At 43.0% G+C, this 13,726-nt stretch overlaps 1 pseudogene; it reads right to left on the bottom strand.

Moving 5' to 3' along the window:
* Nucleotides 1-12,268: 12,268 nt before the first annotated feature.
* LOC128043797 (protein O-mannose kinase-like) lies at nt 12,269-13,333 on the bottom strand (annotated as a pseudogene).
* Between the last annotated feature and the right edge of the window lie 393 nt (nt 13,334-13,726).

Genomic DNA, 13,726 nt, shown 5'->3' with positions numbered 1-13,726 from the left:
GGTCCTATAGGCTAAGGGCAGAGACTGAAATCAGGTGTCTCATCTAAGTCTTGTTAGCTGTAAGACCTTAGAAAAGTCATGTAACCTCTCTGGCCTCAGTTTTCTCATCTGAAAAATAAGGACAATAATAACACATGTCTCCTGGGGTGGTTATGAGCATTAAATGAGCCAACATTTGTAAGAAACTTAGGATGGTACCTGGCAAATACATAATGAGGTTGGACTGGAGTCTTAAAAACAAGTCTGATCATGGGTTTCCTTGTGTGTTATGCTAAAGAACCTGGAATTTGTCTTCAGAATGGGGCAGGGATGTTGAAGGGGTTTAATCTCTAGACAATAAAATCTCTGAACAAGCATTTTAGAAAGGTGGAAGTGGAAACTTGGAGTAATTTAAGTGGGCAATGGGGAAGGCCAGAAACTAAGACAACGACAATTGAGAAGGACAGAATGCAGTAAGTCTGAAAGATATGGAGAGTGGAACATACAGAAGAGGTGACTGAATGAATAAAGGCAGAGATTTTCTCCAGCTTTTAGGTTTAGTGATGTGATCATTTCTAAAAGAAGTAAAATGTTTCCGTGTGATCCTTGGCCTTCCCTTCCACCCCTCGCCACTCCCTGACTGCTTTCCTACTGGTACGATGAGAACTGTCCAGGATATTATCTCTAATTGGCCCTTTCAGCTCTAAGAGCCCTTGTGTAGCATGAGTGATTTCAAGCACAGGAATGAATCCAGTTTTCTCTCGGACCAGTATCATGGTAGCCAGCCTTGCCCTTTCACTTCCTGGTAATACAGACTCATTTTCAATGGTTTGCTTAGAAATGAGGATTTAAAGTAGATGTCTCTTCCCAAGCTGACACGCGAAGTACCTAGAGATGGGGCAAAAGCATTGCTCACAGCTTCATCCCACGCTGTGGAGCCCCTCCTTGTCGTGAAGAGTGAGTGAGTGAATCTGGGCCAACAAGAATGATTTGTTCCCCACTGCCAAATCCATCCACCCTTTTTATGCATGTGTACATTGCTAAGAGAATGTTACGAGGAGGCCAAAAAAATGATCCAAATGAGAACTTAATGCATTCCCAATCCTTCTCCTTCCGCTGCTAACACGAGATATTAGTCAGTGCGAAAATTAAATGTTACTTGGTTTGATTTATGTTTCTATATTTTAATATTCTTCTGCTTAATAGCTATTCCCCTGCACCCTTTTAAAGCCACATATCAAAGTATTTTGGACACATCTGTCTTTAACTAAAACTAAACAAGACACTACACACTGCAACTTCCCTCTCTTAGAGTCACCTCTCACGCACATGCCGCAGGAGAAATGAGTTCAGTATTTCTGCATTCCATTATGAACACATGGTACCACAGAATGGTCAGGCGTGGAGAGAAGCAATGTCACTTCCTCCTATATCTTGGGAGTCACTGTGTTCACAAGTCCCAGAATTCAAAGACGTCACAGCCATCCATTTTACGCTTTCAGCAGCACTTGAAACACAGCTCCAGAAGGGAAGTAGGTAATGAGAAACAACCCACTACTTCAGAGATTCAACAAACTAGAATCTCCAGCCTTGTTTCATGAAAGGAAGTATGTGTATAAAAGCAGTTTCTTGGGACTTCCCTGGTCATCCAGTGGTTATGACTCCAAGGTCTCACTGCAGAGGGCCTGGGTTTGATCCCTGGTTGGAGAACAAAGATCCCATAAGTCATATGGTGTGGCCACAAAGTAAATAAAGTTAAGGAAAAAGGAAGAAAGCAATTTCTTGACCCTCACACTAAGCCTACTATTAGTCTTCTCATCTCAAAGAATAGCAATGGGAGGATTAGAAGTAAGTGGCCTGTTCAGTTTTCTGACAGAAATATGTCAGGGCCAGGATTAGAACCCCCAAGCCCCACCATCTTGATCTCTGTATTACTGAATAGTAGGTATGTCAGTTGAATGTTGGCTTGTATCTTATAAAACATCACCACTTCTGAGCATGGTGGTGTGACAGAATCAAGAATGTGGCAAGACTTTCCTCAGGCTACAGATCCCATTACGTGAGTTCTTACTTGTCCTGGCTTCTCCAGACAGATAAAACATGCAAAAGTGGATAATAAAGTCCTCCACGTGGATTCAACGGTACTTTACAATTACTGTATTTCATACATTTTATCTCATGTAATCCTCAGAGCAATTTACTGAAGTCCAGCTAGGTGTTCTCATTTGCCCCCATCTCACCTCCCCTGCCACCCAGCTTTGGCCCTGGGAGACCAGTCTCTAGACCACATCACAGTGCTCCCTGCAGTGTGGATTCTGGTCTGTGTCTGCAAGAGGAAGACACTAACAGGAGATAAGGGGATAGGAGGAGAGAGGGGGTCAGTGAAGGTGGTCACCAGCTCCTTCGCCCAGCTGATTGAGCATGACTATCTGTGCCTCTCCCAAAGAGGTGACATCTTCTGTCCAGAGGCCCACATCTACCCCTTTAAATGGGAAGCAAACAACCCCTAAAGGTTAGTATCTTTGTTATCTATGTATGTATCAAACTCACATGCATATATCTGTATATTTATATGTAGTAGTTGGAATGAAATTCACTTGGTCGTGTCTGACTCTTTGTGACCCCATGAACTCCTGCCAGGGTCCTCTGTCCATGGAATTCCCCAGGCAAGAATACTGGAGTGGATAGCCATTCCCTTCTCCAGGGGATCTTCCTGACCCAGGGATTGAACCTGGGTCTCCCGCATTGCAGGCAGATTCTTTATTGTCTGAACGACCAGGGAAGCCCCCATATTTATATATGTATGTATACATAAGAATGTGTGTGTATGTATACATGTACTCATAAACGTGTGCACATGTGCATATGTGCATGCTGTCACTCAGTCATGTCTGACTCTTTGGGACCCCATGGACTGTAGCCCATCAGGCTTCTATTTTCATGGAATTTTCCAGGTGAGAATACAGGAATGGGTTGACATTTTCTACTCCAGGGGATCTTCCTGATCCAAGGATCAAACCTGTGTCTCTTGGGTCTCCTGCACTGGCAGGAGGATTCCTTACTACTGCACCACCTGGAAAGCCCCAAGTGTACAAATGTGTACCATAAATACCAACCTTCACACCCTACTAGTGCTTTTCTTATTGAATCATGATCTTGACTGATACACAGAGGGTCAATTGGCTAAGGAACTTTCCCAAAGTAATAGTCAGAGTCAGCTACAGAGTTTGCGAAGTCCAATGAAAAATGAAAATGTGGATCCCTTAATCAAAAAGTAGAGAGGGAAAGCTATTTCCTTTCTTCTGTGGTCTCTTTCTTGACCTGTCTCAGTGTTTATTTTTACTATTTAATGTCACAATCTCTGGGTGTAAGTGCAACCCCTCGAGGAACCTGAGGCTCAGCCACAGAGCTGGCATACCAGGCATATCCTTTCAACTTCAGTTCTCCCCATGCCTGCCTCAGGGCCATTGAGGTAGCAGTCACTGAACAGGAGCAGAGAAGTAGCAGACTAGTACCCTGGGGTGGTGGGAAGTGGCAGGAGGCTAGAAGGCCAGCAAGCCACAGAGTTTACTTACAAAACACAAATCCAAAGACAAAATGATGAAGAATTCCAAGATGGCAACTACAGGGCAAAAATCCCAAGAGGAGGGTGCCCTTGGGATGAAGCTCTGCACTCCTGTAGACCCAAGATCCTGGCTCCACACACAGATAGTGTCTGATGGACTCAGAACTTGAAGCACGTCTGAATCTTAAACCCAAACCCACGCTTATCCCTTGGAATCACATTGCCTTCGAAAAGCCAACAGAGGATGTCTCATACGTAATGTGAGTGTAAGGATAAGAATGAGCAAGCACCCCAAAAGATCCCATTCTTAATTTCTCGATCCTAGAACCCACCTACATCTCCACTTTGTTAGCCAAGGAATGACAATATTCAGTTTTCCTTTATAATTAAGAAACTGAAATTGATCCAGGCAACATTTCTAATGACATTTTTACTTCTCGTCTTAGCATGAGATGAACACTGAGCCTCCATTAAGTGTACAAGCCAAGCAGAGGCAGCAAATGTTAGGAGATACAGAGTCACCAACCACTTTAAAACTGAATCATGCACTTGACCGTTCTTGCTGGAGGTGGAAGCACTGGTGAAGGGAAAATTCAAAATCAACAGACTGGAAAACATGTCAGTGCTTTAGGCACAGTGCAAAGAGATTGACTGAGAGGGTCTTTGGCTGACTGGGTAATGGTAATTCTTCCTCTCGTGAATAGAAACAGAACTCCTCCCCAGGAAAGAAAGAAAGACCACCAATGTGAATTTGCAAGTCATGCCAAGCCATGGATACTTCTCAAGGTAGAATTTCATTTGGAGTTTTTCATACATAACACAAGCTCAGGTGTCCAGGTAATGAAATGGCAGCACAGGAACAAAACATTTATCAAGACTCTTGCATGTGTAAGATTTGCTCATGGATTGAAGTACAAAGAAATCCAAGATGGGACTGAGTTTTCTTGCAGGTGAGACCAGAACTATTTCATAGAAATAAACAGCAGCTGTGCTTCACATGTTTTGAATGATAAATGAATGCTAGGAGAGGCTGAAGAAGAGAAAATGTACTTTACGGAGTAGGAAAAAGTTGAAACTTTTTTTTCTGCAACAAGAATGAAGACTCACATAAATGCATCCCTTTGCCAAGAGATCACACAGAAAGAAAACCTTTTAAAAAATATATCTAAATTTCCTGCACTTAATCAGTTAATAAGGATAAGATAAATCCTGGTGGCTCAGATGGTAAAAAATCTTCCTGTAATGTGGAGACCCTGGTTTGATCCCTGGGTTGGGAAGATCCCCTGGAGAAGGGAATGGCTACCCACCCCAGTATTCTTGCCTGGAGAATTCAATGGACAGAGAAGCCTGGCAGGCTATATAGTCCATGGGATTGCCAAGGGTTGGATAGGACTGAGTGACAAACACTTCCACTTTACTTTTCAAGACAGTTTAGGACATTTGCTGTTGATCTCAATGAACCCAGCTTTTACTCAATGATTTCCATCATGGGTGTGGGGGTATACCAGTCAGGTGGAACTCAGGGCTCTCTCTGTTGGTAAATACCTGTAATGATTGAGTTGCCTTAAAACCTGAGGCTGAATATTTCCTTACCTGGTTCCAGAATGGAAGTCTATTGTAGACTAATTCAAATGGGCATTCCAGGAGCCAAGGAGCCATAAAATCAGACATCCAGCTGAGTGAATATAGACAGTGCTATGCATTGAAAATAAAATGTGAGCGATATGTGTAATTTAAATGTTTTTAGTAGCCAGATTTTAAAAAGTTAAAATAAATGGTTGGAATTAATTTTACAATATAGTTCAACTTATATCTGAACTACTATCATTTTAACATGTAATAAAATTGTTGAATTATTGATATTTTTCATTATTTTTATTGTCTTCAAAATCCAGTGTATATTTTATATTTCACAGCACATCTGAGTTCAGACAGGTCACATTTCAAGGGCTCAATAGCCACATTTGGTTAGGAGCTGTCAAACTGAGCAATATAGGTTAAACTCTTTCTTAAGCATTACAGTCTATTCCATCAATCAGCAAGAACTTAGGTAGTCTCTCTTCTGCTTCATCGATAGATTCCAAGGTAGCTCTTTGTGTCTGGAAGCTTGTGAATAAGAAAGAGCTATTTTTTTCTCACCTGATAAGTGACCTGGCCAGCGCAATGCATATACTTTTTAATGTGATGAATAAGTGAATGAATGAACAAATGAATGACTAAGTGTGACTATGAATTACTTACCAGCAAGACTGAGAGGGACTAAAAAGCAGGACAGTAGAGAAGAAACATGCAGTATCACAAGTTTAAACTGTCTGGTATTCAAGACAATTCACATTCTATTTCTTATCCCCGGTGTTAACCCTATACATTTCCTAATGAATCCTATAATAAAAGCTAATAAAAACTAATCTCATAAAGGAGTTACTCTGTACAAATAAAATAAAAGAGGATTATACCAATCACCAAATTACACACACACACACACACACACACACACACACACACACACACATTGTAGTCCCTACTTAGAGATTCTCAATACACACCAGCACTATGAGGAAGAAAGCTGAAAGAATTTCTTTTCGGCAAGCCTTTGCAGAGACTTTAATACACTGATATTTAATTGTTCTCATCCTCTACCATGTCTGTCCACATAAATGGTGGGCTTGTTGAGGCCAAAGATCACATTCTCTGTTCTTTTATAACCATCACAGGACCTTTTTTTCCGGCCTGAACTCTTTCTCCTACAATCCATTCACCGAATACAGTTAGCGTGGCCTTTTACAACATAATCTGGTCACACTGGTTGTTGTTGCTTCATCTCTAAGTCATGTCCAGCTCTTTTGTAATGTTATGGACTGTAGCCTGCCAGGCTCCTCTGTCCATGGGATTCTCCAGGCAAGAATACTGGGGTGAGATGCTATTTCTTTCTCTGCCAGTCACACTACTACGTTGCTAAAAACCTTCTGAAAATCCTTCTTATGCTTGAATGAACAGAAGCTCCTTCCTCTAATTCTCTCACTATGTGATTCTGCATGATCTGGTCACTATCGATCACCTAAAGCTTGATGTCCTGCCCCAGGAGTCTGCAAACTATGGCTCTGTATCTGATCCAGTGTGTTTTGTGAATAAGGTTTTGTCTAAACATAACCACACCCAGTTTTAAGTTCTGTGTCTACTTTGGCTTCAGTGACAGAGTTGAGTAGTTGCCAGAAACCCAAGTGTGGCCCATAGACCCTCACCTATTCACTGTCTGGTCCTTTATAGAAAGTTTGCCAAGTCCTGGCAGACCCATTCACCTCTGTCCACTGCCTTCTTTCTATTCGGACTTTCTTTCTGAACTTGAAGCACATCACTCTTTTCACTACAGGTTTTATTATTATTATTTTTTTTTTTGCATCCATTCTCTCCTCTGCCTGAAAGATTGATCACATATTGCATGGCTGGTTCCTTTTATTTCTCAGGTCTCAGCTCAGCTTCCTCCCCTCACTGTCCAATCTAACATAGGTCTTCTCATCCCCAGTTACTCTCCCTCCCATTCCCATGTGGTTTGTTGGTGATTCTTCCTAGTACCAATTACTCCCTGAAATTTCCTTACAGATATGTTTATACTTGCATTATCTGTCTCCCTTAACAGACTATACACCCCCAAAGGGGCACTGCCCACAGGTTTCACTGTTGTAACATCAGAATCTAGAACTCTGCATAGCCCATAGTAGCTACTCAACACATACTTCTGGAATAAAAGTTATGGAATAAGTCAGTCTATACCTGGCCTGTCATATGGCCCCAAGAAAAGAATTCAATGGACTCAATCTGATTGGGTACCATGATTTTTTTAAAGATCATTTAGGACAAACTTCTCATTTTATGGATGAAGAAAATGAGAAGTGAAGATAGGATGTATTTGGGTTGAATTCAGGTTGACGCTTATCTCAGGCTCAGGTTGCCTTGCCGTCTGATCTGACACTACCATGAATGACTGTCTACATGGAGCTTGATTTAGAGAAGACTTTCCCAAGGATTCCATTGACTAATAACCTTTGGAAGATCACAAAGCTAAGTGAAATCATTTCTATACTGAGAATTTCTCAGATCCTTCAGTAAACTATTTTTTATCAGAGAAGTTACAAAAAAGGGATGTTTTATACAGAACTTCCTAAACTAGTTTGAATACTTCTCATCAGAAAAATACTATATTTTTCTGTGATTAGTCTATACTCTATCCAATCTTGTTTAGAAAATGCCACAAAGAGAAACTATTAGCATTGTTACCTTCCTCAAATCTCTCTTATGCTCCTATAGCATTCAACCACCCCTAGCATCTTTAGCTTTATGCTTTATCAACTATTATGCTATATTGAAATTGTCTATTTTGGATCCTATACCAGTTTATAAGCTTATTGGAAGCAAGAAATGTACTCGATTCATCTCTGACTTCCCAATGATTAATACTGCCAAAAATATTAATTTTTTAAAAATGTGTATCTTGATTCTTTCCACCACAAGACTTTTGCCCTGGCCTAGAAAATTCTTTCCCCAAATGGATTTCTGGCTCACTTTTCTACCTTCTTCAAATCTTGACTCATCTGCCATTTCTCAATAGACTCTACACTGACCACCTTATCTAACACTGTAAACCTCTCCACTTAAACTTTCTGATCTCCGTCACTCTGTTTTAGTTTTTCCAAAGCACTTATTGCTTTCAAACATACTACATATAGCAATGTGTACAGTATACCTATTCTCTATCCCCTCCCCTCGCAAGATAATACACTCAGGAAAGGTGATGATTTTTTTTTTTTTTTTTTTTTTTTACTTGCTACATTCACTAAAATATCTCTAGCACCTAGAATGGTTGATACAAGGTGGTTAAAATAAATTTTTTTGATTGGGAAAATGAATTTATGAATGAATGAGTGAGGCCGAAAGGAGGAAGCTACATGTCAAGCTGCATGTGAGATGGGCCAGGTGACTATCAGACACTGCTGTAATCAAAGCAGATGCCAGGTCGTCTCTTCTCAATCCAGAAAGAAACTAGAGTTCAGGCAAGCCATATTCAAGAGCAGCACTGAACAAATAAAAATTAACAACCCTTATGGGAGAAGAGTTTGCCTTGCTTAATGGCTGGGCAGCAGAGTGAGCAGGGGGAGTGTTTGCAGAGATCTGAGACCTTATCTTTTGTAGACTCTCTGCTGCTGCTACAGCCCACAGGAGCCATGAGCAGTATTTCCAAAGGACAAGAAAAAAAAAAAAAAAAATCTAGTATTGTTCAACCACTAGGAGGCAGAGTGAAGCGCCAGTGTGAGAAGAAAAAAATCACAGTCCTCTCAACTAATTTCTATGAAGAAATAAGTCTACTTTGAAAGAAATGGAGTAAGTTACCTTTTACCTCAGGCTGTCTTCTACGTATTTGTTCACTTTGGCTCAGGGGCTCAGGGAGATTGAGGATGCTATCAATATGGGGTTTGACTGGGCTTGAGAATAATAGAAATAAGCTACCTTGCAAAAGGCTTTAGATGAGATTTGTAGTTAATACTGAAACAAAATGGCACCAAGCTTAGAGATGGCAACAACAACAACAAAAAACCCGCAAGAGGAGCTATGTGATTTAAGTTAATTCTTTTCATAAAAAAATAATAGTAAGAAAATAAGAACTTTGTTTTCCTAACAAATGGATTTAAACAATTAGTACTGTTATTAACAGTCATGGTCTCCTTAGGTCCCATCAGGAAATGGAAAGCCTCTAGCAGAATTGTTAGTCTTTGTGGAGAAAACACATTTCAAGTTTTTTATTCTATTAACTTGGAAAAGAAAACCCACTATTCTCCTGAGAAAAACCAAGGCTTATTTGAATAAAGCTGGGACTTTGTTTATTCAAGAGTTTGGGCATATTTAGTGGAACCAAAAAGACTCCTAAGAAATTTAAAAAAAAACCATCCTAAGAAATGAGAAGCCAGCTCCACTCTTCAAAAAATCCTCACTATCAGGATGCCTGCTTTTGGAAGCATGGTGCAATTATAAGACAGAAGAAATAAAGTGACTCTCCATTTTTGAGAACTTGTGCTAAGGTTTTTTTTACATGGGTCTCCCCATTTTTATCCTACAAGAACAAGACAGTGTTCTTTACTACTTAACAGATGAGAAAGCCTTTGCTTACTGACCGAGGTAGATAGCCAGGGGTCATACCACTAGCAATAAGTGGAGTCCACTGCAACTGAAGTCAGTTTGGTGCCAAAGCTCTTTTCCCTCTATGTGGAGAGATAAGAGGGCTAAAAACTGCATTCCTCAGCAATACAGAGGATGCTAGGGTGGCTGAAATCCAAAGGGTTCCATGTATTAGTAAGGTAAGACTTACATAAATCCAGGTCTAAATCTCTGAGTGCCTTAGCCAGAGCTAACTTTGTGGAAAGGCAAAGCAAACCTTCCCCAGTAGTGGCTTGTGGAAAACTTGCAAACTTCCCTACCAAATAAACAGTGTAGGTGGAAATAGATAAACATAGCTGGATACACATACACATACACACACACACAAAGGCAGAAACTGGTTTTAAAAATCCCCCATTGGCAATCTGTTCCTTTCTTCCTTTTACACTTCTATTATGTTTTCCTCACCACAAAAATCATAGAGGAATAGTTCAGTAATTAAAATAAAAACCATAGTCTCATCACGCAAAGGCAAATATTCACTTTCAGTCTTTCTGTGATATTTTATTTTTCTTCCAGCTTTATTGAGATATAATTCACAAACCACAAAATTTCCCCCTATTATACAATTCAGTGTTATTTATTATATGCAGAGTTGTGCAACCATCACCATTATCATTTCTGGAAATTTTTATCACCCCTGAAGAAACCCCGTACCCATTAGCAAGCCCGCATTCTTCAATTCCAAGCCCCTGCCAGTCCCTGTGAAACCACTAATTTATTTTCTATTTCTGTGAGTTTGTCGATTCTGGATATTTCCTAGAGATGGAATAATTTGGCCTGTGGTCTTTTGTGATGGCTACTTTCACTTAGTATGTTCATCCATGTTGGAGCATGCATAAGTACTACACTCCTTTCATGGCTGAATGTTACCTCTCTGTATTGATGGACCACATTTTCTTCTGTCTATTCACTAGCAGATGGACATTTGGGTTATCTTCATCTTTTGTTTATTATGAATAATGTTGCTATGAATATTTGTGTCCAACTTCTTTTATGGACATGTTTTCAATTCTCATTTGCAAATATTGGGAAGTGGAACTGCTGGATCATGGTAACTCTATTTTTTACCTTTTGAGGACAGTCAGACTGTTTCCCAAAGCAGCTGGACCATTTTACATTCCTACCAGCCAGATATGATGGTTCCAATTCTCTACATCCTCGCTGACATTTCTTATTGTCCATCCTTTTGATTACAGCCATCCTAGTGGGTTCTGGCAGCATGTTTATAACAAAGAGCAGCAGTTAATATACTCTGGGCAAGAGTATTCTCTGACCAACCCTAGGACTCACAGGACCCAATCAAAGGAACAAGGATAATACTGATTCTGTTCCCTGTCTACTGCCTGGACTGCCTGCCTGACAGATAAGGACACTGGTTCTCAAAATGTGGTTCCCAGACTGGCAGCACTGGCTGTTTCACCAGGGAACCAGTGAGAAATGCAAAAACTCCACCCAGACACTGAGTCTGAGACTGCCAGTTGGGGTGGGGCCTAGGAGGCCTGTGCACAGCGTTTCTGCCCTCAATGCCAGCTTTAACCCCCTTATTGGTAATGACGAATATACATCAAATCCTTCCTCCCCTGCCAACAAGGATGACAGGGACCAAGGAAAGATCTTTCTGAAGGATTCAATCAAGCGACTCAAGTGGAACGGTTCTGCACCTTCCAGTAATGAGTGAGTGACAGACACTGTTGGTGTAAAATGTTCACAATAATTAATGTTGAATACAGAATAAATATCCAGCTGGAAGGTAAAGAGAATTTTCATAAGCACCATCCAAGGCAGTAGTAACAGAGATGTGATTTCCGTCATACGTGATATTTTAAATGTTCCTTATCCACTCAAGGTTTTAGAAAGCATGCTACCTTGCTGAGACGTGGATGACACAGACCTGTCCCTGAGCAGCCACCTGAAACATAGTGATGTCTCCTTGGTACTGTGAAGTACACTGCATCTACTCACCTGACAAAGGGAGAAATACCGCTTGTCTCTTCCATACACTGCCTCTTAAAAACCTCTCTACACACACTGCTTACAAGCTTACAGATTTAGTTGTTAGAAACACCTCTTTGTAGCTCCATTTTTGTTCCTTCCTTCAAATACTGGTCAGACTCACTGCTTCTCTCCACCTTCGCTTGCAGCCAGGCTCACGTCAAGCCCATGTACTCTTGCTTGGCAACACCCCTCAGGCAGTCAGGAGAGGAAGAACCCGGGGCAGAACCACTAACATCTTCAGTTCAGTTCAGATCAGTCACTCAGTCGTGTCCGACTCCTTGCGACCCCATGAATCACAGCATGCCAGGCCTCCCTGTCCATCACCATCTCCAGGAGTTCACTCAGACTCACGTCCATCGAGTCCGTGATGGCATCCAGCCATCTCATCCTCTGTTGTCCCCTTCTCGTCCTGCCCTCAATCCCTCCCAGCATCAGGGTCTTTTCCTTACATCAGGGCAAAACCGGTGCAACTCTTGCAGCTGTTCCCTGATTTCCACCCCTCAACGACCATACTGGCTTTTACAGCATCTCTCTTGTCTGAGATGTTGAGGTGTCTCTGATTAGATTCAGAACCTTCTGGTAAGTGTCCAGGACGTTCTGAGCAGTGGGTGTCTCTGCAGGCTCCTGGCCTCTTACACACCTTGTGAATATCAAACAAGTGGAATCGGACCATGTTGCTCCCTTCTACGTGCCCCAGAAGGAAACTGGAGACGTCTGGAATCTTCCAGATGTCACTCTTCTTGTCATAGGTGGGCATGAGGTCGTCCTGGAAGGTCTTCCTTTCAGAAGGGCCACAGCTGCTCTGGGGCCAAGAAGTCCCCACAGAGCTCCTGGTGGGCACACTTCACCAAGGTTTAGCTGCGGTTCACCAGGGGCAAGGTGTCCAGGTCGTTGGGCACGATGCTGAAGTTGGTGGTTAGCAAGTTCTGGGACAGTGTCTTGGACAGGTCGCTGGAGTTGCACATGACCGGTGTGCCCAGGGGGCTGGGGTGCACAAAGTCGAGGATGGCCACGGTGCCCAGGGCCAGCTGCAGCCTGTACTGCCACAGGCTGCAGTACTTGGAAAGATTCAGTGGCGCCTCCAGGTTGCCCAGGGAGCCTAAGGGGGTAGTACTCGGTGAGGACGATGTTATTCTCACAGTAGTCCAGCAGCGTGACCACGTGCTTGCTCTGCGGTGCCTGCAGCATCCGCAGCCCGTGCAGGACGTCGTCTCTCACCTCCAGCCTGGTGAGCCTCGACAGGGCCACCTTGCATTCCTTCCACTCGGACAGAAGCACTCTTTTCTCGGCTCCTTCCCTGATACGCTTCAGCTGCCTCACGTCTGCCCTCAGCTGCTCCGAGGGCAGCCGCGGGGAGCAGTTGGTCATCTGCCCCAAGCTGAAGTGGCCGGGGGGTGGGGGAGGGGTGGGCAGTGGCCAGGGTCCTCCGCGGAGCGCCAGGGCAAGATGAAGAGCTGGTCGAGGTCGAGGTAGAGAAGGACGTTCATGAGGGCCATGGAGAACAGCAGCCCCACCGCCGGGGGCGTGTCCCTGGGCGGGGGGCCCCTTCCTGCTCTCCTGGGGCCTCGTGTCCATGGCGCTGTGCTCTGCATTCCGTCCCGCTCAGGTTTCTGGCCAAATTCCCAGGACAGTCAAGGTTGTGGCTGGCCCCGCGCGCTGGTTTGAAAGCACTCCTCCTCAAGGTTGCAGGCCCGCATCTTTCCAGCCCTCTCCCTCCGGGCTCTCCCAGGACTCCTGTGGACTTGACAATGACATTCACCACTCTGGCCTCACAGTCTCCTGAGCTTCTTCCACCAACGCCTGATTCTTAGAAGGTAACTTGGGCTTCTGCAACACTCTCCCAAGAGCTCTACCACTGCTTTCTCTTTTCCAGTCCATTTCCCACAGCAAATAGGCTCTCTTTTCTTTCCTGCGGACCCCTCCCCCGGCCCACCCGCTGCTGTCTCCTCCTCTCCTGTGATATTTTAAATAGCTTTC

Source organism: Budorcas taxicolor, chromosome 2 (assembly GCF_023091745.1).
Source record: "Budorcas taxicolor isolate Tak-1 chromosome 2, Takin1.1, whole genome shotgun sequence".
In the NCBI taxonomy this organism is placed as follows: Eukaryota; Metazoa; Chordata; class Mammalia; order Artiodactyla; family Bovidae; genus Budorcas; species Budorcas taxicolor.
The sequence above is the reverse complement of the archived record's forward strand: the minus strand, read 5'-3'. Positions and strand labels throughout refer to the sequence as shown.